The sequence below is a fragment of the Coenobita brevimanus genome, chromosome 66 (assembly GCF_032717465.1).
Source record: "Coenobita brevimanus isolate Jiangsu-jjx chromosome 66, ASM3271746v2, whole genome shotgun sequence".
Lineage (NCBI taxonomy): Eukaryota > Metazoa > Arthropoda > Malacostraca > Decapoda > Coenobitidae > Coenobita > Coenobita brevimanus.
The window spans coordinates 3,049,819-3,074,327 of record NC_137019.1 but is presented as its reverse complement, the minus strand read 5'-3'; positions in this window follow the sequence as shown (position 1 = coordinate 3,074,327).

Below are 24,509 nucleotides of genomic sequence, written 5' to 3'. Positions count from 1 at the left end.
GATGCGGATATTTCATAGCTGTTCGGTTAATCCCCTTGGTGTGGCGTGGGGTGAGAGGGTGATTTTTTGTGGTGTGGGTGGGAGGGTGATTTTGTGTGATGTTGTGTGGGAGGGTGATTTTGTGTGATGTGGTGTGGGAGGGTGAGTTTGTGTGATGTGGTGTGGGAGGGTGAGTTTGTGTGATGCTGTATGGGGGAATTAATTTGTGTGATGTGATGTAGGAGGAGGATTTTGTGTGACGTGGTGTGGGAGGGTGATTTTGTGTGATGTGGTGTGGTGTGGGAGGGTGATTTTGTGTGGTGCGGTGTGGAAGGGTGATTTTGTGTGGTGCGGTGTGGGAGGGTGATTTTGTGTGATGTGGTGTGGGAGGGTGATTTTGCGTGATGTGGTGTGGGAGGGTGATTTTGTGTGATGTGGTGTGGGTGAGTGGTTTTGTGTGATGTGGTGTGGGCGGGAGGGTGATGATGTGGTGTGGGCGGGAGGGTGATGATGTGGTGTGAGTGGGAGGGTGATCTTATGTGATGTGGTGTGGGTGGGAGGATGATTTTGTGTGATGTGGTGTCAGAGAGTCGTATGGTGTGGTGTGGCATGCTGTGGAGTAGCTTCGTCAGAGTGGCTAAAGTCTACGGGAGTAATGGGTCCGAAAAAAAAAGAAAAAAGAAAAAAGAATAACGTTGAAGAGACAGACAGACAAAACCGCCCCAAGAGATGCTCCTTCACCTAAAAATTACCCATGTGGGTGAATTCGAATGGTAGTGGTTAAAATAAATCAACACTCGCGAATCTGACTGCGTGTAACCAAGATGGCGGGCGTGACCGTGGGAGTAATGAGATGCTAAAGTGTTGGGTGGGTCCATTACCGCTGGAGGGACAGTCCGCAACTCACACCACCAGCAAAAGTTTTAAATGGACCTTTCCTTCCAAGAGACACTCGCTCCCCTGGGCTTGATTGCGTTTTCACTTTATTTTCATTCTATTTTTCACTTTACTTCATCTTTTCAGTTCGCTTTCACAGTCACTGGTCGCTTGCTATTCTCAGCAGTCACTCACCAGTCACTGAAAATTCTCAACAGTCACACTTCACCCTCACCACTAACTCAGTATTCTCACCAGCCTCACCAGCTACTCACTACTCTGACCAGCCAAACCAGTCACTCGCCACTCTCAGCCTAACCAGTTACTCACCACTCTCACCAGCCTCACCACTAACTCACCACTGTCACCAGTCATTCACCACTCTTGTTACCCTCACCAGTCACCCACCTCATCAGTCATCCTCCACTCTCACCAGTCAGTCGGCACCTTCACCAGTCACCCACCAGTCTCTCAAGTAATTTCTCGCCTCTAACACTTCAACCACGAGAATTAAAGAAACTAATACCGAATTCACCTTAAATGATAACTTCAGTAACTGCCTTTTGTCTGTTAGCTTGGTGTTTTAAAATACTTCCTCATTTGAGATCTTCAGTTGAATAGCAAAATATCTTTAAAAAATGATAGGTAACTTGGGGTAACATGAACATTACTAAAGCACTCTGCTGTCACTGTAGCTATTACTCAAAATTATGTACCTTAAAAGTGGCGTTACACTGCTCAATAGGGGTGTTGTTCAAGAGTAGGTACATCATTACAACGTGTTTTTGAAGGGAGGGGCATTTTACTCCAGTCCCATTTCGTGCCTGCCTATCAGTCTGCCTAGCTGCTGCCATATCTCTCACCCCACAGTTCAAGCAAGATGGTTGTGCCAAAACTCTTTCAGGGTTCTCTGTCAAATATCATCACCACTTCCTTAAACCCCTTCAGGAAGCCATTCATCAAGTATCCTCTCCTGCCCAACACGCTACGGGTTATCATGATGAAAGTTATGCTAAAATTATTAACTTACGTGAGAGTGTTAGAACTGCATTGATGAAAGAGGAATGGAACGTAATACTGGCTGCTTCACAGCGCAGCCTGGTGATGGTGTGTGTGTGTGTGTGTGTGTGTGTGTGTGTGTGTGTGAGAGAGAGAGAGAGAGAGAGAGAGAGAGAGAGAGAGAGAGAGAGAGAGAGAGAGAGAGAGAGAGAGAGAGAGAGAGAGAGAGAGAGAATAGACTATACTTGGAAAATGCAGAAAAAAACTTATTTGATGCAGAGCACGAAAAGACGAATTTCTTGTTATGTAATGTAAGTTGATGTTAAGATGACGTTAATATTACACTAGTGAAAAAGATGGTTGAGTAGATAAATAAATCGTTCAGGATGAGGTCGAGGAGCAGCATTCCGGTGGGTTTAGGAGGCTTTCTGGCTTCTCCTACTTCCGCAGCTTAATATTTCCTTGTGCGGCATTTAAATCTTGATAGTACCGACACATAGTGCAGGAATAAAATGTTTTTTTTTATAATAATATGGTACGGAACATTTGCTACGGAGCCCCTTTAACTGACTAGAACAAGGACCAAGAAAGCCCGATGGACCGATTATGGCTGCAAGAGATAATGGCGTCACGACATCCTGATGATCTAACAACCCGACAACGCCGCCCCGACACTGAGATGATATTACTTTCGCGTCCGAATTTCCGCAGCTCAGAAGGGTCCCCAGGTCCTCCTCCTTGACCCTTTCACTTCAATGACTTTATATATATATATATATATATATATATATATATATATATATATATATATATATATATATATATATATATATATGGTTACAGCTAAAAGATTTTACTCAGTTATAGAGAGACTCTTGGAAACTGTAGTAAATAGCCTTCATTGAGCTCTTTACTACAGGGTGTCTCGCCAGAGCTGAATAAAATTGATAGAAGGTAACAAAGACAGATTTTAAAAAATCTTAGTCCCACTTGAAATCAACAATTATTTCATCTTATGATACGATAATATTCACTCGCATGTTATTTATGCAACCTATACCGAAAAAAAGACAACTGTTTAAATAACATGCATTACATCACGATATTAAGGTAACATACGGTACATAAGGCCATTAAGAATTAGATACTACGGATAAAAGCCTTCTAAGCTATCGAGGATAAGGCCTAAGACACTGTGTTTGGATTCATTAAGTATCTTAAACAATCTGCAGGATACAGATGTCTATCAAGCAGTTTAATATTACCAAGTATCATTTGGCGTTCCGTATTTTTCAATTTATTATTAGCTCTAGTTTTGCTTTGAAGTCAACGGCACTGCATGCATGAAGGCAAAAGTATGACTAAACGATTTTATTCGCAAATTTGGGATCTATTACTAAAACTGAGAGTACCTCGATGTGGATGTCCCCCCCCCCTCCTATTTTACAATATTACCTTCTGTAACAAGAGGTAATGACTGAACATACAAATATACAAAACTTTTCAGTATCTTTGTTAATTACAGTTTGTAATGTAGGGACTAGGCAGATCACGTCTAACAGTTACAGGTGTTCCGTGAATGACCGTAAAACAAATCGGAACCTGCGCCCCTGCCCTCTCAGTTTTAATAAGATCCTTAAGCTCAGGGAAGTTTGTAGATAAGGAGCCTGGCACTCACTGACACCCAGGCACCGCAAGCAAAGACGTCACCGCCAAATTAGACAATCAGGAGTCCCCGTCCACTGAGGCTTAACCTTTTGTGTTGACTCTTGCAAGAGTTAATTCAGACCCTGGAGGTAGCCCGTGTCCTCATTCCCTCGCCTCAAGTTACCCCTACCATGAAAACTGTAAGGATTTTCGACCCTATCTACCCGTGTGGCTTGGGTCCCTACTTCACCCGACGACGTAATTGGCTGAGGAACACTGCACTGGCCGAGGGAGGAAAGTCTTTTTAAACCAATGACAGAAAAATAAAGAAGCGCGCAAAAAAATGGAAACTTGTGTGATCCAGTCTTTGCAAAGCTTTCTTTCATGTCGGTGCGGTGTGCGGGGGCAGCATAATGGGCCCAGTTCCTGATACGCTCGCCAGGAAGGAGCAAAAATCCGGCACCACAGAAGCACGTAACTTTCACTCAGGCGCTCCCGTCCTCCCATTCCCTGGAGCTGGACTAACCAATATGCAAAGGCAACGAAGACCAGTGACACGCGGCCCCGCTGATAACGTTAAGTTCGGTAAGTTGTGGTCGAGATACAGTTTTCATTAAAGTTGTGATCAAACAAACCGGAGAGACTTGAAATATTCTTTGATGTCGCAGCAGAGCGCCAACCCGCTACGATGGTCGAAAATTAACGGCCATTACACCTAAACCAGTGACGCGATGCTGGGAGGCGGCCAATGACATTCCGGACCGCATGTCAATTTGTGTTCTGATTGGTTATTAAGCCTGATGATTTTGACGGCGCCGCACTTCATAGCTGGCTAAGGAAGCAGAACGTGCGGCTGATGACTGCCCGCGCCAGTTAATGGAGCAATGGAGCGCTATTTTTACCATGTATAATACCGGTGCTGGACCACGGGTAATTGGCAACACCGTCTTTTTTTTATTTTTTATTCAGCATCACAGAATCCCATTTTTTTTTCGGGTGAAGGGAGAGAGGGGATGATGTAGGGATGGTCATTTCGTAATTTCCATCCGTCTTGTCCAGGTCCTTCCACATTAGGTACACCAAGAGTTAATTACCAGCTTGAGATGGATGTGTCATAGTTGTACCTGATATCTGGTGTGTGTGTGTGTGTGTGTGTGTGTGTGTGTGTGTGTGTGTGTGTGTGTGTGTGTGTGTGTGTGTGTGTGTGTGTGTGTGTGTGTGTGTGTGTGTGTGTGTGTGTGTGTGTGTGTGTGGTGCAGCTTGGGGTGTGTGTGAGTGAGGTGTGGCATGGGTTGTGGTCATTAACTGAGGTGTGTAAGACTAATGTGGGGTATATTAGAGGTAAGTATATAAGGATATCGAGACGGGTAGGAGAGAAGGCAGGTAGTTAAAGGCATATATGGGGAGAATACTGTACAGGGAGGAGGAGCAGGCAGGAAGGACGAAAGCAGCTTACATGAGAAAAGGAAAGATGAGGGAAAGAAGGAGGGTGGAAAGAAATGGTAAAACACGAATGCGACAGTGGAGGCAGGGAGGGAAAGGAAGACGGGGGTGGTAGGATAAGCTGAACATGTGACGCAGATGAGAGGGGAGGGGAGTAAGGAAGGACAAGGAAAATGTAGGCGCAGACAAGTATATGAAGGAGCTGGAGAAGGAAAAGAAGATGGAGGCAAAGAAAAATAGCAGCTGAACGCAAGTAGGAAGGGAGGAAAGCAAGAAGGGAACAAATAAACAGTAGAAGACGAACACATAGAGAAACTGCAATGGAGAGAATGAAGGTGAGAAGCAGAAGGCGTCATGGTGATTGGAGGGAGGGGAAAAGAGGGCAAAGAAAAAGTGGGAGAGGAACACGTGATGGAGAAAGGAGGGAGAGAAAGTGGGGACAAAGAAAGGCGGGAGAAGGAAAAGGCGTGATGGAGATGGAGGGAAGGAGGGGAAGAGAGGGTAAAGAAAAGGTTGAAGACGAACCTCTTGAAGGAGAGAGGAGGAAGAGAAGGTGGGGACAAAGAAAGGCAGGAGGCACTGAAAGCATGAAGGAGAAGGGGGAGTGAGGGAGGATGGGAGAAGGCTGGATGATAAGCTCTTGTAAGAATGTGTAAGCAAACCCACACGCCTCAACACCCAACACGCCAGAAACCTTTGTGGGTCCGGCACGAATCAGCATCACTTTTTGTGTTTCTATGGGATCAAAGACGATTCTTCTCTCCCTCTCCGCCCGTCTCTCGCTATTAAGAGACTCCCGGGCACTTTGAAGACGCCAGGTTGTAATCCCCAACGTGCGAGGGAGCCACAATGGGCTTACGGAGGTTCAGATGAAGTAGGAGACGTGTGAACTCTTAATCATCGCTCACCACAACAGCACTCTGGCCTGTATTCTAGGTGGCATAGGAAGCTTCGCTGCACCCGTTCCTTTGTGATTTATTTTACATATTACACGCTGGAATTATTTATGTTATATCATGAATATCGACATGAGTTGCATCAGTAACATACAGGAGGCTACTGAGGTGTACCATATGCAGAAAATGTTGCTTTGTAAGAGGTGTTACAAAACTTACAAAGCGACATACTGTAGAATAAGAGTCTTTGTCGAAATAGAAAATTGGCAGATCAAAATACTCGTAAAAGGCAAAATATGCAAGGTTCGTGAATGAATCTGGTAATGCAAATACAATAGGCCAAAACGTTGTTAAAATAAAAGAAAATCATATGTTTCTATAGACAAACCTCAAATGAACGCAGGTCAGTGGGAAAGAATTACGTATATAGGTCACTCTCCCTAAGATATCTTGAGAATGAGAGATCAGGGAAGTTCAACAGAAAAAACACATTTGTAATGAACACTTCAGATATCCCACTTGCTATATTTTGTGAATAATAACAATAATAATAATAAATTAATAATAATAATAATAATAATAATAATAATAATAATAATAATAATAATAATGATAATAATTTTATTTTTATTATTGTTGTTATTATTATTATTATTACTATTACTATTAACATTATTATTATTACAAAAGGAATTTCCTACTGCATCGATAGTAGATGGCAGGCAATACCAGTCGTGTGATACCCTCATATACCATAAGATTAGAGTGATATCGGTAGAACAAATACTGTTCTTATCATCACTTTCAGCGATGATAATGGTAATGCCATGTTACATACCTGTGCTGGGAAAGGATTATGTGCTGTAAATACCTTCTTCCGGCATACGATGGGACAGACATAAATGTAGAAAGGGGAAAAACAGGCAAGTGAAAATGGGTGAACGCAAGACAATAAGTCTTTGTGTGGGAGTAGATCAGCTTTTGATGCAAGACCAATTAATGGAAGTAGGAGTGGATGTCTAATGAGAATGCAGTATTTTAAAAAAAAGTATGGAAAATTGATAATAAAGCTGTAGATACCATGCAGAATAGGAAACTCTGAAAACAGAGAAATTACAGTGAGTCAACGAAGGGAAAAGTGTGGAGACAATAGTTACAGAGAGGTTAGGAAGGTATAATGTTAAAGATGGACATAAAAAAGTATGACACATGAAGTAGAACTATTGGGGACTCAAGGTACAGAAGAAATGGGGTGAGACGGAAGAGGGGATGGAAGTGATTGACAGGGAACGTACAACAGTGCTAACTATGAGGGAGGGGAGGGTGGATGGGGAGTGTGGGAGGCAGTTAAGCAATGGTTAGATGGAGAGTAACGAAGTTTTGAAGGAAAATGTATAAAAATAGGTGTGTGTGTGTGTGTGTGTGTGTGTGTGTGTGTGTGTGTGTGTGTGTGTGTGTGTGTGTGTGTGTGTGTGTGTGTGTGTGTGTGTGTGTGTGTGTGTGTGTGTGTGTGTGTGTGTGTGTGTGTGTGTGTGTGTGTGTGTGTGTGTGTGTGTGTGTGTGTGTGTGTGTGTGTGTGTGTGTGTGTGTGTGTGTGTGTGTGTGTGAAATTATTATGTATTGTTGAAAAGTACGAATGCGGGAGAGCCAGACAACTGCAAACACACTATGAATAAAATGCATGCAAGACGTCATTTCCCACCCCACCTCGGCAACCCTAAACATCCACTTCACCAACCTACCCCCGCGCTTGCTTCCTCACTCCCACCTCCACCCCCACCAACCCCTCTCCACTTCACCAAGCCCAACTTTTCGCTCCTTCACCTCCCACTTCCACCCAACACTACCCAACCCTGCCAATCCTCCTCTCCACCTCACCAACTCACTCCCTTGTTTCTTCATCCCACCCCTCTTCACTCCACCCTTCCAACATTCTCCCCACATTACCGACCCACCCACTGGCTTCGTCACTCCAACCCAAACCACCTTGCTACCCCTTACATCCCATCCAAGGCAACCTCTGGCTTCTTCACCTCACTTCACCCCGTTACTGCCCTCAGCACTGGATAAGGTCTTACTTGAGGGCTTGGGGTTAGCCAAGGGTTAGAGGTGATCTCTCTCTCTCTCTCTCTCTCTCACACACACACACACACACACACACACACACACACAAACACACATATGCAGTATATATATATATATATATATATATATATATATATATACTCAAAACACACACAATACACTAAACGCTCTCTCTCTCTCTCTCTCTCTCTCTCTCTTTCTCTTTGTTCCCCTCCCCCGACACACACACATCATAGGCCTAAGCACAACATGAGGTCCGATATATTTCAAGACAAGTCATTTTTTCTCCCCCCAAAGCGGACGTTATTTTACTCGTGATTACACCCGAGCTGAATATTCATCCGGGGCGACACAGGAACAAGCCGCGATGGTTGTAATTTTTCCCAGCGTCCTACTCCTGCGACTCATCTCCCCCCTGCGGGCATCAAGGGCACTCCGTCGGCCCCCCTCCGCCCCCCTCCGTCACCCCTGCGCCCCCTCTCGCTAGCGTCGGGAATCGCCTGTACACTGCCGCCTCGCCCGCCGCATTATTAAAACAGGCAGCTTCATTTTTATAACCTAATTTCGCCGGGAGTGGGTTGAGGAACGCTGCCTCAGAGTAATCGCTTGGGACACGGAGACTAGACTCATTTGCATTTTGTGAATATTAAGTTTTTATAAGTACCCCCCGACACCACTGGCAGGAAGGGCGTAAACGGCGGCGCGGGAAGACACACGAGGCCTGAGTTCCTTTGTTTTTCGTCTGCTCGTTTCCCGCGTTACCCTACACTGCTTCTCTGAGTTACAGCTCCCTCTAGCACTTCCCTTCCTTGGCTGCCTAAAATCCCCGTGGCTTCCTAAAACACGAGGTACCCAGGAAACAACACGCTTTGGATGTTTAAAACGCTGGCAATTACACCTTCTTCAGATACGGCTGAGAAGGTGAGTTGGGAGTTGCTGTGTTTTGGTGAGGTGTGGAACCGTGGATGCGCCCCTCTTGCCCTCCCCTCAGCCGGCACACGCGCGGCCACAGAAGCCAGGCAATGAAGAAATATGCCCAGGCGTTTCTTGCTGTACCATTAGTTAATTACGACTTCCTTGATGAGAGTTTAAAAATGCATGTGATCTGTAAAAATGATGCCCGCGCCTTGTGTTACGGTGGCCGGGGGACATGGGGGAGGTAAACCCTTGGAGAGAAGGTCGCACTTCACTTTGTCATTTGGGTCCGGGGTGTCCTGGGGCTTGGTTAGGCACTGGGGAGGCAGGAGGATAGGTAGGTAGAGAGTAAGCATAAGAGATGCAAGGAAGTAGGTAGTAAGACGGCAGGGGAGTAGGCAGAAGGGAAGCAGGGAGTGGGTAGAAGGCAGGCAGGGGAGTAAGCAGAGTGAAGGCAGGCGAGGAGAAATATTAGGAAGAGGAGACAGTGGGAGCTGGCGAGGTGTGAAAAGTTACTGTCATGGAAGTAGCACAAATATGGGACAAGAGTAGGCAGGGAATGATACTTTTAGGCACGGCGGAGGTAATAGTACAGACAGAAGCTAAGGCAAGGGGGTGCCACGAAGCAGATGAAAGAGACAGAAGAGGCATGAAGACATGGAGTAAATGGAGGAGAAGTAGGGATGAAGAAAAGAAATGGACCGATTGTAGGAGGAGATACAGAAAGGCAGGGACGCAGAGAGGAGGAATATGTGGCGCGACAGAGAGGCAAGAGGGAGGCAATGAAGTAGCAGGCAGAGAGGCTGGGAGAGGCAGAGATCAGGCAGAAAGAGACGTACGCAAACAGAAAGCAGTGACGCAAGAGGGAGGCGAGAGAGGAGGAGGTCTGAGACAGGAGGGAAGGGAAGGGTTAGAGGAGGGGAAGCAGTCAAGCATAGGAGTGGCCGTTATCTATGTCTGTCTATATTCCTATCTATTTATCTATCTGAGAGAGAGAGAGAGAGAGAGAGAGAGAGAGAGAGAGAGAGAGAGAGAGAGAGAGAGAGAGAGAGAGAGAGAGAGAGAGAGAGAGAGAATGAAACCAGGCCAGAAAATAAACTCATTGTCCTGTCGTCATCTACTTTCATCATTTATATCCATCTACCCTTAACATCTACAATAAGCTACTGTCATCTACCCTCAGCTACCTTCGTCATATTACAGTCTACCTTCATGTACGTTAGTCCTCCTCATCATCAACCCTTATCGTCTACCTTTATCAGTATCATCTACCCATATCTACCCATATAATCATCAACCCTTATCATCTTCACCTACTCTTATCGTCATGATTATTATCCATCCTTATTATTATTATTATTATTATTTACCTGTATCATCTACCCCTATCATCTACCGTTATCGTCTTCCCTTATCAGTAACCCTTATCATTTATTCGCATTACCATCAACAAAATATATACCGCCATTAAAATACACAGGAAGCTTCACCTATCTTTTGCTGACTAAAAATAAAGCAAATGGTTTTTATTTTCTCTCACTCTCTCTCTCTTCCGATCTCACAAAATTGCTAAATGAAAGTGAGAATAAATGGTAAAAAGAAGGGGGGAAAAGAATGAAGAAAAGGGAAGAAAGTCAAGAGATGGAAACAAAAGAAGGTGAGGAAAATTAAGGGATTTAGATGACAAAAGAGAAGTTATTACAAGCAATTAGCTATCTATATATATTACAGAGAGAGAGAGAGAGAGAGAGAGAGAGAGGGCTGAAATGGAAGACAAATGAGAATGTAGAAATACCAGGGGAGGAGGAGGAGGAGGAAGAGAAGGATTTACAGAGGAGGGAGACAGGGAAAGAGAAATCTACGGGTTCTACCAGGACGATTTGAGTATGTGGGGGGAAGGAGGAAGTAGGGGAGAGGGAGAGAGAAAGAGGGGAGCTACAGAGAGAGATAGGAAGGAGGGAGGAAGGGAGAGAGCGCCGGGAGAGATAGGAGGGAAAGAGAGATAAGGATGGAAAAATGAAGATGGGAGAGAGAGGAAAAAACAGGAAATACGGAATGAGAGGAGAGGAATAAAGATACGTGGTGAAACGGAAGAAAAGTAAGGGAAGAAAGTTGGGAAGAACGATGAAGTCCGGTGAAGAATGATGCGAGGATGAAAGTGAAAAAGAAATAGGGAAAAATAAAGAGAAAGGGAGGATATTGAAAAAAGAAGCATGGAAAATGTGATAAAGAAAGGACAAAGTATCAAAGTATATACAGTATACATATAATAGAGAGAGAGAGAGAGAGAGAGAGAGAGAGAGAGAGAGAGAGAGAGAGAGAGAGAGAGAGAGAGAGAGAGTACCGTATAAAAGGCTGAGGAACTACGAAACAACGAATGAAGGAAGGACAATAAAAGAGAAAGAGAAGTAAAGGAGCAGGCAAGTGAAAAAAAAAAAAATCCTCTTGTCCCTCCCTCCCTCCCCTAACTCTCTCTCTCTCTCTCTCTCTCTCTCTCTCTCTCTCTCTCTCTCGACCCTTTCATCGACCCTTTCCCCTCACTACTACCGCCTCCCACTCCACTCCTCACTATTACTCCCACTCCACACCACATATCACTCCACACCTCACAGTCAGTATCATCCCTCACCTCACTATCATTCCACACCTTACTAGCGCTCCATACCTCAAAATCACTATCATCCCTCACCTCACCCTCATTCCTTACCTCCCTGCCACTCCACACTTTACTGTCACTGCATGCCTCATTTTACTATCTCTCCACACCTCCCTATCATTCCACACATCTCTATCACTCCACACTTCGCAATCACTCAACACCTGACCATCACTCCATGCCTAACTAGTTCTATCTCCACTCCTTACAGCCATTCCACACATCACTAACACTCCACCTCTTACTATCGCTATCATTTCACACGTCACTATTACAATTCCATATCTCACTATTACTGTCTCCATACTTCACTATCACACCTCACCATCACATCCAATTCGCCCCTCATTATCAAAATCACTTTACATGTCATTCTCATTCCGGACACACTATCACTCTGATTCCACATCTCATAATCACTCTCACTTCACACCTCACTGCCACATCCACTTCACATCACTGTCACCCCACTCTGTCCCTCTCACTTCACTACCACTCCCAATCACTATCATTCACTCCTTCCTAACACTCCTAATCACTATCATTCACTTCTTATCACTCGACGCATCACATTTACATCACACATCTTCTTCACACCCCACCCCACTCCGTACCTGCCCATCTCCGCTCCACAGCCCCCTCTCCCAGACCTATTCTTTGCTCCTACTCCGCCATCTCTCTCTCTTTACTTTTTCATAACTCCATCTCTCACTCCTCAGCCCTTCTCTACCCCATTCAGTAACCCCACTCCAACCTCATTTCATTACTATTTTTTCCCCCACAACCTCGCCATCTCTACGCCCTCTCATACCTCTCTTCTCCCACTCAAGCCTTCTCTACTTCCACTCCAGCTCTCTTCACCGCACCCCAGCCCTCTCTACGCCCATTCCACCCTTTTACTCCCATTCCAGCCCCCTCTGCTCAACTCCATTCCTGTCTACTCCCACTTCAGCTATCTCTAATTCCATTCCAGCTTCTCTACTCCCACTCTAGCACTATCTTCTCCCACTCCAGACCCTCTCTCCTGCCATTCCAGCCCCCTCTACTCCCACTCCAGCCCTCTCAATCCCACTCCAGCTCTCTTAATCCTACTCGTCCTCTCTACTCCCCCTCCAGCCCTTTCCACTCCTACTTCAGCTTTCTACTCCCACCCCAGCTCTCTATTCCCACTCAGTCTCCCTTAAACCCGCTCCTCTCCTCTCCAGTCCGACTGCAACGCTCTCCACTCCCACTCCGATCCAGTTTGTTCCCCTCACTGTGCCTGTAGTGGTGTACTGAGGCTGCAGGCACGACCCCACTCAGGCACCATCAGGCCCCAACACGCGGGCCTGAAGAAACTGGAAGGGCCGCAGGAACACGGTATGTAGCACCAATTAACACACACTACCCCACACCCTTAACACGGACTAGGCGAGGTGATGGTGGCAATGTGGTGGTGGTGGTAATGGCAGTAGTAGTGGTGTTAGTACTGGTAGCAGATGCTGTAAGGGATGTGGAAGCAATGGTGGTAATTGTAAGAGTACTTGTGGTAGTCGCTGAAGCAGATGTTGGAGTATTAATAGTAGTAGCAGTCTTGTTGCTAAAATCTACATATACCCCGCTCTTTGTGTTTCCTATATTCTATCTTCAAATGCTCTTTTTCCTCGATAGCACTCATTTTTTCTTACTCAACCTCTGATTTTTCTTATTTAAACTGCTTCCCGTTCACTCTTTCCTTATTAATCCCCCCTCCCTTTTTTTTCTACTGATTTTTTCCCCCTACTGGTAATTCTATCCTACAGAAATTTATTTTCCGCAAGGAACCCTTTTTTTCCTACCAAGTTCCCTTCTTCTCTGCTAATCTTCTCCCCACGGACCCCATTTTTCCCTGTTGAACCTATTTTTCCACCCTATAAGACCTTTTTTCCTACTAAGCCTCCGTTTTTCCCTCTCAGAGCCACTTTTCCTATGACGATTTTTTTCAGGCTTTTTTCCCCCACCGAGTCTTTTTTCCTGATTTTTTTCCTTCCCGTTGAGCCATCTTATTTCCCTCCTGGCCTTCCCTTTCCCCTACAGGACCTCCATCTTCTTTTATTCTTACCCGCCAAGACAATTCCATTTCCCCTACCCTTACCCCCTAGAACACAGGCTCCAGCACCTCCATAACTCCAGTAGGTGCTGTTGTGGCTGTAGTTTCTCTCTCTCTCTCTCTCTCTCTCTCTCTCTCTCTCTCTCTCTCTCTCTCTCTCTCTCTCTCTCACTCTCTCCTGTTACCGTCACATTTACTCACACTTTATTTTCTCTTCTCTTTCTCACTACTCCACATACACTCTTACAAGTCCCCTCCTCCTCCCCACTCCCTCTCTCTCTCTCTCTCTGACTTTACTAATGTGTTCCTTTCTCACGGCCTTGCAGCCTTCCCATGTCTTTGTTTTTACCTTCAATTTCCCCCGGTGACAATTTTCAGCAGAAACTTCCTTCGTCCTCTTTTTCCTTCCTCCTTACTGCCTCAGACTTCAATTTTCTTACTCCCTGGAGCTTCCTCTTTTCTTTCCTTGTACCTTCCTTTCTCCCACTTTGTTCCACCTCCCTTCCACCCCCTTCTTTCCTTCTCTTATTCCAGATTATCTCAGAAGTCTGTTTACCCTGATCTCACTCCCCTAAATCTCTCTCTTCTTGCCAACACCTCCCAAACCTTCATTATGACTTACCTTTACCTCCGTGGCCTACCTTTTAACTTCATCTTACGTTCAAAACCTTCCTTTATCCCAACTCATAGTTCCAAAACCAGTATATCTTACCTCTCAAACCTCCCTCATTCTTTCCTTTGTCTCCTAAATTTCTCTTTTGCTAACTTCAGACTGTCTCCAATTTCTCGTTACTCCTCTCGAAATCTCTCCCTGAAATTCTGTGTTCGTTTTCCTATCACCCATCAAAATTATTCTTCTCCCCTTACTTTTTCCTCTAAAAACCAAAAATTTTCCTCATTCATACCCCTCAACCTTTCCTTCTCCTCCTATTCCTAACCTTAAACTTCCCTTTTCTTTTACTTACTCCATAACACCTCATATACGAATCTTACCCCCAGAATCTCTTTTCCCTTACTCTTGTCCGCTAATTCTTTCCTTTTCCTTACTCTTTCCCCAGATCTCCCTTTTTCCCTTGCTCTTACCCCCGAAGCCTCCCTCACAGAGCTCAGGGACTTGCCTTAAAGCCCCTGAAATGTTGATCTTGGAGCGCGGGCAAGTTGGCTCCTACACCACTGAGAATGACACGAGGTTCTGTGGCCAAACTTATGGTCAGTGCGCGCGCCGGGACGTAAGGTCGCAAGTGCCAAGGGGAAGGCCAGAGGAAAATTACCCTTATTCCCAGGACACCAGAAGGCCGAAAGCAATAGGAAAGGCGAGACGGGGAATGACGCTAATGATTCCGGGTGATTTTTTGCCGTAGGAGTCGGTAAGGGAGAGGACACGGCACCCAGATATCTCGGATCCGCCCTTCTGATAGCACTGACATAGGGCCGAGTTAGGCTGTGGCCGGAGGGGGCGGGTTGTGACTCTGTTCGCCCATGTGGGATTTTTATCACTGATCCTTTTAGCTGGCTCCGAAGTGGGCATGTTTATGATGCTGACAAAACTCTTCCCGTTCCTACCGCTATTTTATTATTTCTCCATTTCCAAAAGCTTTAATTAGCGAGATAAGTTTTTCTGTGACATATGGAAGCGAAACAGTTTTCTTTTGCAGATGCTGATGTTGATACGGGCGCTCTCTCTCTCTCTCTCTCTCTCTCTTTTCTCCTCCTCCTCCTCCTCCATGGACAAAAATGACGTACGTAGTTAATGCCTCAATTTGGACTTTTTAATGGTGTTATGTTGGGAGAAGTTTATCATTCCTCCCCCGCCTCTCTCTCTCTCTCTCTCTCTCTTTTGCTCCAGCCTACACATGGAACGTTTCAAACAACGCGTGGAGACAAAGATACTAAGCAGTTCTCATTTCTGCAATTATTCAGCAAAAGATTTCAAAATATTTCCATTACCTACAGCATACCCCGATGCTACCTAAACTTCTTTCCTCTACAACACTTCGACTGACAGATTTTTTTAACATTTGTTCTAACACATAGAACTATAAAATCACCAAGCACACTTATTCTCAGCCAAAAGATTCCTGTGGGAGCTTTGGGTTCTATAAGCACACTATGGAATTAGATGAAATTGTATATGGCTCTCACCAGTCTTTTACTTTTTTCTTTTTTCATGACAGGAATTGGAGGTGCTCTTGTTGCTGCCACACTGGATGAAGTATAGAATTAGACGCCGTATTTTCGTCGACTCTGGAGGCTTCTTAACACTACTTGCTTACCGATTTATTTTCATAGTCCACCTTTCTGTTCTCTTGTATGCAACGCGTATCTCTGTAGTACTGACACAGTTTGCCATTTGTACCATACAAGGAAATAAGAACGTGACCTCTGCATATATAAATGGCAAGGAATAAGTGCAAGAGAACCTTCTTAGCCAATACACATACAAACTGATCGCATGAGACAGTATCCTTTGCCAGACCTAATTAGTATTGAATTCAGCACATTTAACCGTCCAGTCTTGTTTCTCAGCGGTGAGTCAAATCGTCTGGCGTTAGTCAGAATAAAATAGATACACTGTTTAACAGAGGCTTATGGATTATGGATAGGAGAAGAGTATGTTGTATGTAAATTTACTCTGAGCAATACTAATTCCCATGTAATGCTGGGAAGAATTCTCTCTTTCTCTCTCTCTCTTTTTCCGTGTGTGTGTGTGTGTGTGTGTGTGTGTGTGTGTGTGTGTGTGTGTGTGTGTGTGTGTGTGTGTGTGTGTGTGTGTGTGTGTGTGTGTGCACATCTTCAATGGTAGATATTTTCATCCTTCTGCAGCTTATTCCCCGTAGCCTGATGAGAGAGTAAGACAGTACTACGGTTCCTCATCCTTTCTACGGCACTCACTCGTTACTGGCGTTGATTTATTGTGTTAAACTTTTATTACAGTGCTTCATTGAAGATGGAAAAGTGTCCGTTTTAGGTCAAGTTTAGTGAAAAGTTTATAGTCGTCGTAGCAATGATCGTAGTGGTGAGAGCTGTAGTAGTGGCGGTGGTGGTAGACTGTGGGTAATAGTAGTGATGAAAAAACAATAGTATCAGTGACAGGAAAGAAGATGGTATAAGGAAACTGATACTTATGATAACTGATAGTGGATGTGGTGGTATTGGTAATGATGGTAGTAATGGCGGTAGTAGTGATGGTAGGGATGATAGCAGTAACGAAGATAATACTGCTCGTAGCAATGGTGGTGGTGGTGGTGGCAAAAGGAGTGGTGGTTTATTGCCGGTATTTACACAGTACTGGTGGTAGCAATAGTGGTAGTAGTGGTATGTGTGTACTACTAATTGTGGTAATGATGGTGGGCCTCTGGTGGTGGTAGTAATGGCAGTGGTGGTGGTGGTGGTGGTGGTACAAAAGTAATGGAGGTAGTGGCAGAGGTGGTGGTAATGGTGGTAGAGGTGGTGATACTTGTGGAGGTGATGGTAGTGGTGGTGCCAGTATAGTACGGATGTAACAGTGGTAGTAGCGGTGGTCGTAGCGGTGGTGGTGGTAGTACAGTACTGATGGTGGTAGTGGTAGCAGTGGTGGTGGTAGTATAGTACTGATGGTGGTAGTGGTAGCAGTGGTAGTGGTAGTATAGTACTGACGGTGGTAGAGATGGTGGTGGAGGTGGTGGTGTTGGCCGCGCTTAAAGTGGTGTTGCTACTACATCGTGTGTGTGTGTGTGTGTGTGTGTGTGTGTGTGTGTGTGTAAGCAACTTCGTTCGTGTGTACCTTTGCATGTACACGAATGAATGTCAATGGTGTTCCTAAATGCTCACACTAAATACAGACAGGAGGTAAAGAACAACGTGAGCCAAGATACTGTAATATTTATCTCTATTCTCACCCAAAAACTCGAGAGAGAGAGAGAGAGAGAGAGAGAGAGAGAGAGAGAGAGAGAATATGACTGCAATCGTTTGTTTAGACTTAAGAGCCCAGACTAATATTTCAGCCGTAAGAACCACAGTAACATGAAGCCAAGGGTAAAACTGCGACAGATATTCACAATAGACGAAATGACGAAAAGAGCACATTACACACACACACACACACACACACACACACACACACACACACACACACACACACACACACACATACAAAAGAAACCAAATAAATAGCGACAACAGATAGAAAGGAAAACCCTGACATTTCGAGAGAAAGAGATAATACAGTGTGCAATACAGAAAATGGAGAGCTAGAAAAGAAGGATGGATATAAAGAAAAAAAGTTAAAGAAGAGACAGAAAGAATGGATCAATAGGCTGGAGAAGGACAGCATGAAGAGAAGACAGAGATAGGAGGAAGAGGAGGAGATGACGGAGAAGAAAAACCCGAAGAGAAGAGAGGGAAGCAGAGGTTGGACGGATGGAATAACAGAATGGAGGAAGAAAGCGTAAACAGAAGAATGGAAACGCAGACAGGATAGATTAAAGAACAGAATGAAGAAAGAAAGCATGAAGAGAAGAAGTACAGCAAAGATAGGAGCAATTAAAGAAAATAAAATGGCGAAAGAAACATGAAAAAAGAAAGAAAGAGACGGCAAAGGCAGGATCTGTAAGAGAATAAAACAGACAGAAAGCATGAAAGAAAAGTGAACATTAGACAGGGAGGACTTAAAAAACACACACACATTACACTATAGAAAAGCATGAGGAGAAGAAAACTGACGAGACAGAGAGAGCAGGAACGCTTACAGAGAAGAAGGATAAGAGATAAGGAAAGAAAGAACAGATAGGGAAATAAAACAGACACGCGTAGAGAAAAAGAATGAGACAATGAAATGAAATTAAGAGAGACATAAAGAACACAGACAAAGAAAAACAGAGGCAGTGGGAGGGAGAGGACAGACAAACAGAACAGACAACCCAGCAAGTAAAAAGAGGAGTGAGCGAATGGATAGAATACAATGAAACTGAGAAACAAGTGAATAGTATAGGCAAGGCAACAGACACCCTCATATTACTCCCTTAAGATGTAGGGGATGACCACCGCAGTCCAGTATATATAAGTGTAGATGACCAGCCAACTTCCCTTCATGGCGTTTGATGATAGAAAGGCTCCCAGTCATAGGGATTGAAATCATACATGATGGTAGGGCCGTCCTCCCAACTGGGGTGTTCTGAATTACTTGGAGCCTTCAGGTAAACGGACAGAAAGGAAAGACAGGCGATAAAAAAAATTACGGATACGGGAGGGGAGTGACTACCCCCTTCTTTTACGATGATATTCTTTCCGTTTATTTCTTGCTAACTCCAGACTAATTTATTTACCTTAGCAAAGATTATTCGAAGCAGAGATTATTTGAAGCAGAGACGCAAGATAGAGCCCTCATTAACCTCTTCACTAATAAAGCACTCTCCTGAGCTGAAAACATTCGACTGATTGTACCTGGAATATGCCATCACCTTCCCCCCAAAAAAAATGAGGAGAGGAAACACACACACACACACACACACACACACACACACACACACACACACACACACACACACACACACACACACACAAAGAGCAGAGACAGGTTGTGGAAGGACGAGGTAAAAAAAAAAAAGATTAGCACCTGAGACGGAGAGGAGAGGGAAACAGAAAAAGACAGAGAGACATGACAGGAGACAGAACGATTAAAACAGATGATCAGGGCAGGAAGTCAGCTCTCTCAAGGTCACGTCTTCAATTTCATTCCAGCTAAAATTAGATCATTTCATTCAGCTGAGTGGGCCATAGGAGTCCAGATGTTAATAGTCTTCATCAACCCTTCCATAAGCAGGGCAACTTTAATATTCTACTCCTGCTAACGCCACGCGATTTGATTCAACTGAGAGTGAATCGGAGTAGCCTGAGAGTGTTAATGGGCAGGTGGCAGAGAAGGAGAACAAATGGGACAAATAAGACAGGGAAAGAGGAATTGATTTTTTCACTCCGGTAACGTTTTTCTTTTAATCATGCTACCTGGCTACCTGGAGTCTATTTTACTTCCATTAAGAAGAGTAGTGAAGGGTTAATGAGTCTACATATAGCGCCACCTTTTTTCGAAAAGTCTTCCATAAGCTGGAAAAAAAAAAATCGTCTGGGGAATGTAAGAAAACATGGAAAAGACGCCCTTCAAACACTGAGGGTAAATAAAAGGTTGAGAAGTGAGAGGAGAGAGAATCAGGAAAAAAAGAGAGTAACAAGGACACAAAGTTAATAAACGAGGTCAAAAAAAAAAAAAAAAAAAAAAAAAAAAAAAAGGGGCTGAAGGAAAAAAAAAAGAAGCTGAGAAGCGAAAGGAGAGACAGCGAGAACACTGACAAGGACTAAGTGAATGGAGAGGGCAAAAAAATAATTGAGAGAATGACTGAGAAACTTTTGACAGGAATTAGAAAAAGGCAGACGTGACTGAGAAGTGAAAGGAGAGAGAGTGTGCGGAAAAAAAAAAAAAAAAAGACAGGAAGTAAATGGCAGAAAAAGAAAAGAAATGAAAAGGATAACGAAAATGCAGAAGTGTCTGAGAAGTAAAAGGAGAGAAAACGAGAGGAAGAAAAAGAATAAATAGGACAGAAGTGAATGGACGAGGGCAGGAGAAAAAGAATAACTGAGGCATAAAAAATAGTAAGAAAGACAGAATTGAATGGACGAAGGCAGGAGAGAGAGAATAACTAAGGCATATTAGACAAGGAAGTAGAAAAGGTCAGAAGCAGTTCCATGCCTGTTTTCCTATGGTGGTCTGCCTCCCATCACTGCATTGAGCAAAACGTCTGCCTGTCTGTCTGTCTGTGGGGCTTGTCTTCCCGGTAGGTCTCTTTTTTTTATCTGGGGCCAGCTTCTGTACAGTATATTCGGACTTTGTCTCCTGTGGGTCCCTATCTGCTTGTCTGTTTGTGAGGTCTCCGTCAGCCTGTGGAAACTGTGTCTGGTATGGTCCAACTGTCTGTTTACCCCACTCATTTAGTAGTATAAAGAACTGCAAAGCCTCCACATGCCTTTCCGTCTGTATGTGAGGCATTTATAGTTTTATTTAAAGTCTATATCTGTGTGTCTCTCTTTTTAATGCTCTTCTGTCTAACGGGCGTACTTCTATTTATGGGTATTTATGAAAATTTAACAGAAATATACACCGATGCATTCATATAAATTTTCATGCGGCGTACAAGTAACTGCACAACTTAAGAACACGCGCGCACATCAAGTAAACTTACAAAAACAAGTGCATTATTATGATTATAACAAATATCTTTAATCCAAGGGAGATGGGTATGGTGCAACGTTTGACTTTTCGCCTTAAAAAATAAAACACAAATTATGCTACAAAAAAATTTATCAGGCAAAAACCACTCAAATAATTCTGCGCATGCCAGTTATGAGGATCCTTGTTCAGGCTGCTGGCATCTTATTAAGAGTAAAACACACTGAATTAAATACAAGGTGAAGACAAAAATAATGACAAGTTACACTAACTTTTTTGCTTTTCTTGACTATTGCAAATATGATACAGCATAATAAATTTTGCTAAACAATATGTGCTTCTAAACTTGCTGAAGAATTTACCCAAGTCGTCCAAACAATGAATTCAGTCTGAAGAGGTTGTGTGAGAGTATACGGAATAAGGTTTCCATTTTGAGAATGCCTCCGCATATAGCTGGAAAGCCAAAGAATGCGGTCATAGCGGTAAACTTTAAGGTGTTCTCACACCGCCTGGTGCCAGAACACAATGTCCTGCACTTCCTTTCCGCTGGCTCCAAACCATTTTCCACAGACACTTTCTTTTTCTCCAAATTTTGTGACGTCGAGAAGCACAAAGCCACCAACGGATTTTAACCATGGCGTTTTCTTGGTCGGCCATTTTGTTGCCGACTAATTGGGCCAGGGGTCGACGAGGGCAGAAGCAGTAGGCATGTGAGAGGAGTTGTCGGCATGTGGCCCAATTTCCCGCCAACATTAACACACGTTCAACCGCCACCCGCTCCATTCTTTACCATACCTCAGTTTGCATATCTCCCACTCTCTATTGCCATTTCCCCACCAGTTTCCCGATAAGAAGGATAAAATTGGGGCTAAATCATTGATCGGAATCGGTGGCGTTGCAGCAGAGGTCGCCGGATCGATAGACCTTTTCACCCCAGCCACTCAGAGGTCGCCGCTCCAGTGACGTCACAAGTTTAGATTTTGGCGCCACCCACAACTCTCAAGATATGGACGGCCCGAGCTCCCCACACCGCCAAAAAGCATCCAAAAATTCAACAGGCTACTAAATACTTATGATTTGTAAGTGTCATGATACTGCAAGGAGAAAAACTGAGCTTGATAAATGAAAGATAAAGGAAGGAAATCAAAGAACTGATATTCAGGTGGCGGTGGTGGTGGTGATGGTAAGGATACAGTACTTTCCCGCTCTTTTCCACTCCTGCTGCTCTCTTCTTGGTCCCCCCCCCTCCCTCTCTCTCTCTCATGGCGTCCTTTATCGTACGCTTGCTTGTGTTTGCGCCTGGCTTAAAGTGCTTGTGTGTGGGTTCCAACATTTCTTCCGTTTCTGAGCTTGTCAAGGCAAAACCACCACTTCAGTGCTTTGACTCTCTCTGACTTAGGCTTCAGTTTTTATTTTTATTTTTTTCACTACAATATTCAGACTAAGAGTAACAAAGAAATTTACTGGGAGACGATCACTGTAAAGCCATTTGTAGCTAGTAACAATGCTAATGGCACACAGTTTTTTTTTTTTATTATTACTTTTGACATGCCGAGAGGATGGACCAGGGGAGGTGGATGTGGAGGTTCTGAAGAACTGAGGTACCGAGTCGTCGACGGAGAGGCAGATCGAGGAAAACAGGGGATGAGAAGGTCTGCTCCTCCTAGATATAAAGGTGCTGTTAGATTGGCACAGACCAGACCAAGGTGGGGGAGTACTGTCATGTGAACCCGTCTGATTTTTTATACATGCAAAGCAGACATAACAGAACATGACGATGATCATGAAGATAAAGAAGATAATGGTGATAATGCTTATTAGTGGAAGTCTAGTTCTAGATAATCTGGACAGAGTGGGCACTTTCCGCTGCTGAACAGAAAGATAGTCTCTTGCGTTTCATAGTCAGGGTTCTGAAGCCTGACAGGGGCACTGTTTAGAAAGTATAATGCGTGATGGAGGATCCGTGCCTGGAATACATGAAGACTGGCGAACAACATATCAGTACATACATACATATCTATCTATCCATCAATCTAGCAATGCATAATCACTTGAAGAAGGTAAAGACTAGAGACTGAGATAAGTAAATGAGAAGGAAGAGAAATAAAGGTTACAAGGCAAGGAAGAGAGAGAGAGAGAGAGAGAGAGAGAGAGAGAGAGAGAGAGAGAGAGAGAGAGAGAGAGAGAGAGAAGGTTCAGGTTATGGCATTTTAGGGCAGGCGAGATCACTGGAAGAGACCATATCTAGGATAGGAGACATGGAGGGAGAGGGGTAAGGAGAGGGCCATGAGGGAGAGGAGGAGGAGGTGACAAGAGAAGGGAAGAAGGAAGGCAAGGGGAGGGAAGTGAGATGATGAGGGAGGAAGGGGATGAGAAGGGAATGGAAGGGGGAAAGGGGCTAGGGGGAGGGGTGTGAAGAAAGAGAGGAGGGGAGAGCGTGAAGGAGGAAACAAGGGAGTGGGGATAAGGGAGACAAGAGAGTAGGGAAGATGGGAGGCTGGGATGCGAGAAGTGAATGGAGAAGGGAGGAGGAGGTGAGGAAGGAAAGGGAAAGGTGTGTGGAGGAAAGAGAGGAGGAGAGTGAAGAGGGAAAGGAGGCGAGGTATGGGGGAAGGGAGGATGAGTGTGGGGAGGGAAGGGAGGAGGGGTTGGGAGGGAAGGGAGGAGGGAGTTAGGAGGTAAAGGAGGTGTAAGGAAGAAAAAATGGAGGAGATAAGGAGGGAAGAGAGGAGGGGGTGAGGAGGAAAGGGAGGATGAGTGCAAGGAGAGAAGGAAATGAGGGAATAGGGAGAGGCATGGTAGAAGAGGTAAGAGTAGGAAAGGATAAGAGGTGGCACCAGGCGAGGGGAAAGGAGGAGAGGAGTAATGAGGAAAGGGAGGAGAGGAGTAATGAGGAAAGGGAGGAGAGGTGTGAAGAGGGAAGGAACGAAAGAAAGGGTGGTGGAAGGGAAGGGAAATGGGTAAAAGAAAGAGGGAGAGGTGTATGAAAGAAGAACAGAGAAGGGAAAGGCTGCAAGACAAAGAGAAATGGAGAGGTTATGGAGGTAGAGGAAGCAGTGAGATTGGATGAAGGGAATGGGGGGGGGGGTCGTAGGGAGGGGCTGGAAGACAAAGAGAGACTGAGATGTTATGGAGAAGAGGAAGCAGTGAGATAGGTTGGAGGAAAAACAGAAGCTACTGAATAGGAGTGATCAGGAAGAAGGAAAAGAGGGAAGGAACGATGTTGAGGGACTAATGTAACCCTGTGATGCTGGGGATTCTCCTTTAATTGTTTTCGTACCATCTCCTGAAGAGCTCATTCTCAGCTTTGGATAGAGCCTTCGAACTGGAGGGGTTAGATAGGGCTTTATTAAAGGCCTCAACAACAAAGGCTTTTCCTAATCTGGGTAAAATCGTCTGGTAACTGCATGAATAAACCAAAAAATGTCGTCACCCAGTTCCAAGCGGCTGAACTTCATTATGTACTGTATAATATCACGTGTGTCGAGGCATACAGACTTTGCCGCGATGAATGCAAATAACTAACAGCAGTGGGAGAATATGGACAAGTGCCTTCACAGTTTTAAAGTGGGGTGGTGTTGTAGTTATGATAAATTGGTTCTGGGTTATTTACGGGAATATTTCGGGAGAGAGAGAGAGAGAGAGAGAGAGAGAGAGAGAGAGAGAGAGAGAGAGAGAGAGAGAGAGAATTGTGAATGAGTAGTATTATAAGAATACGAGTATATACCCTAGGAGTAATGAAAGTGA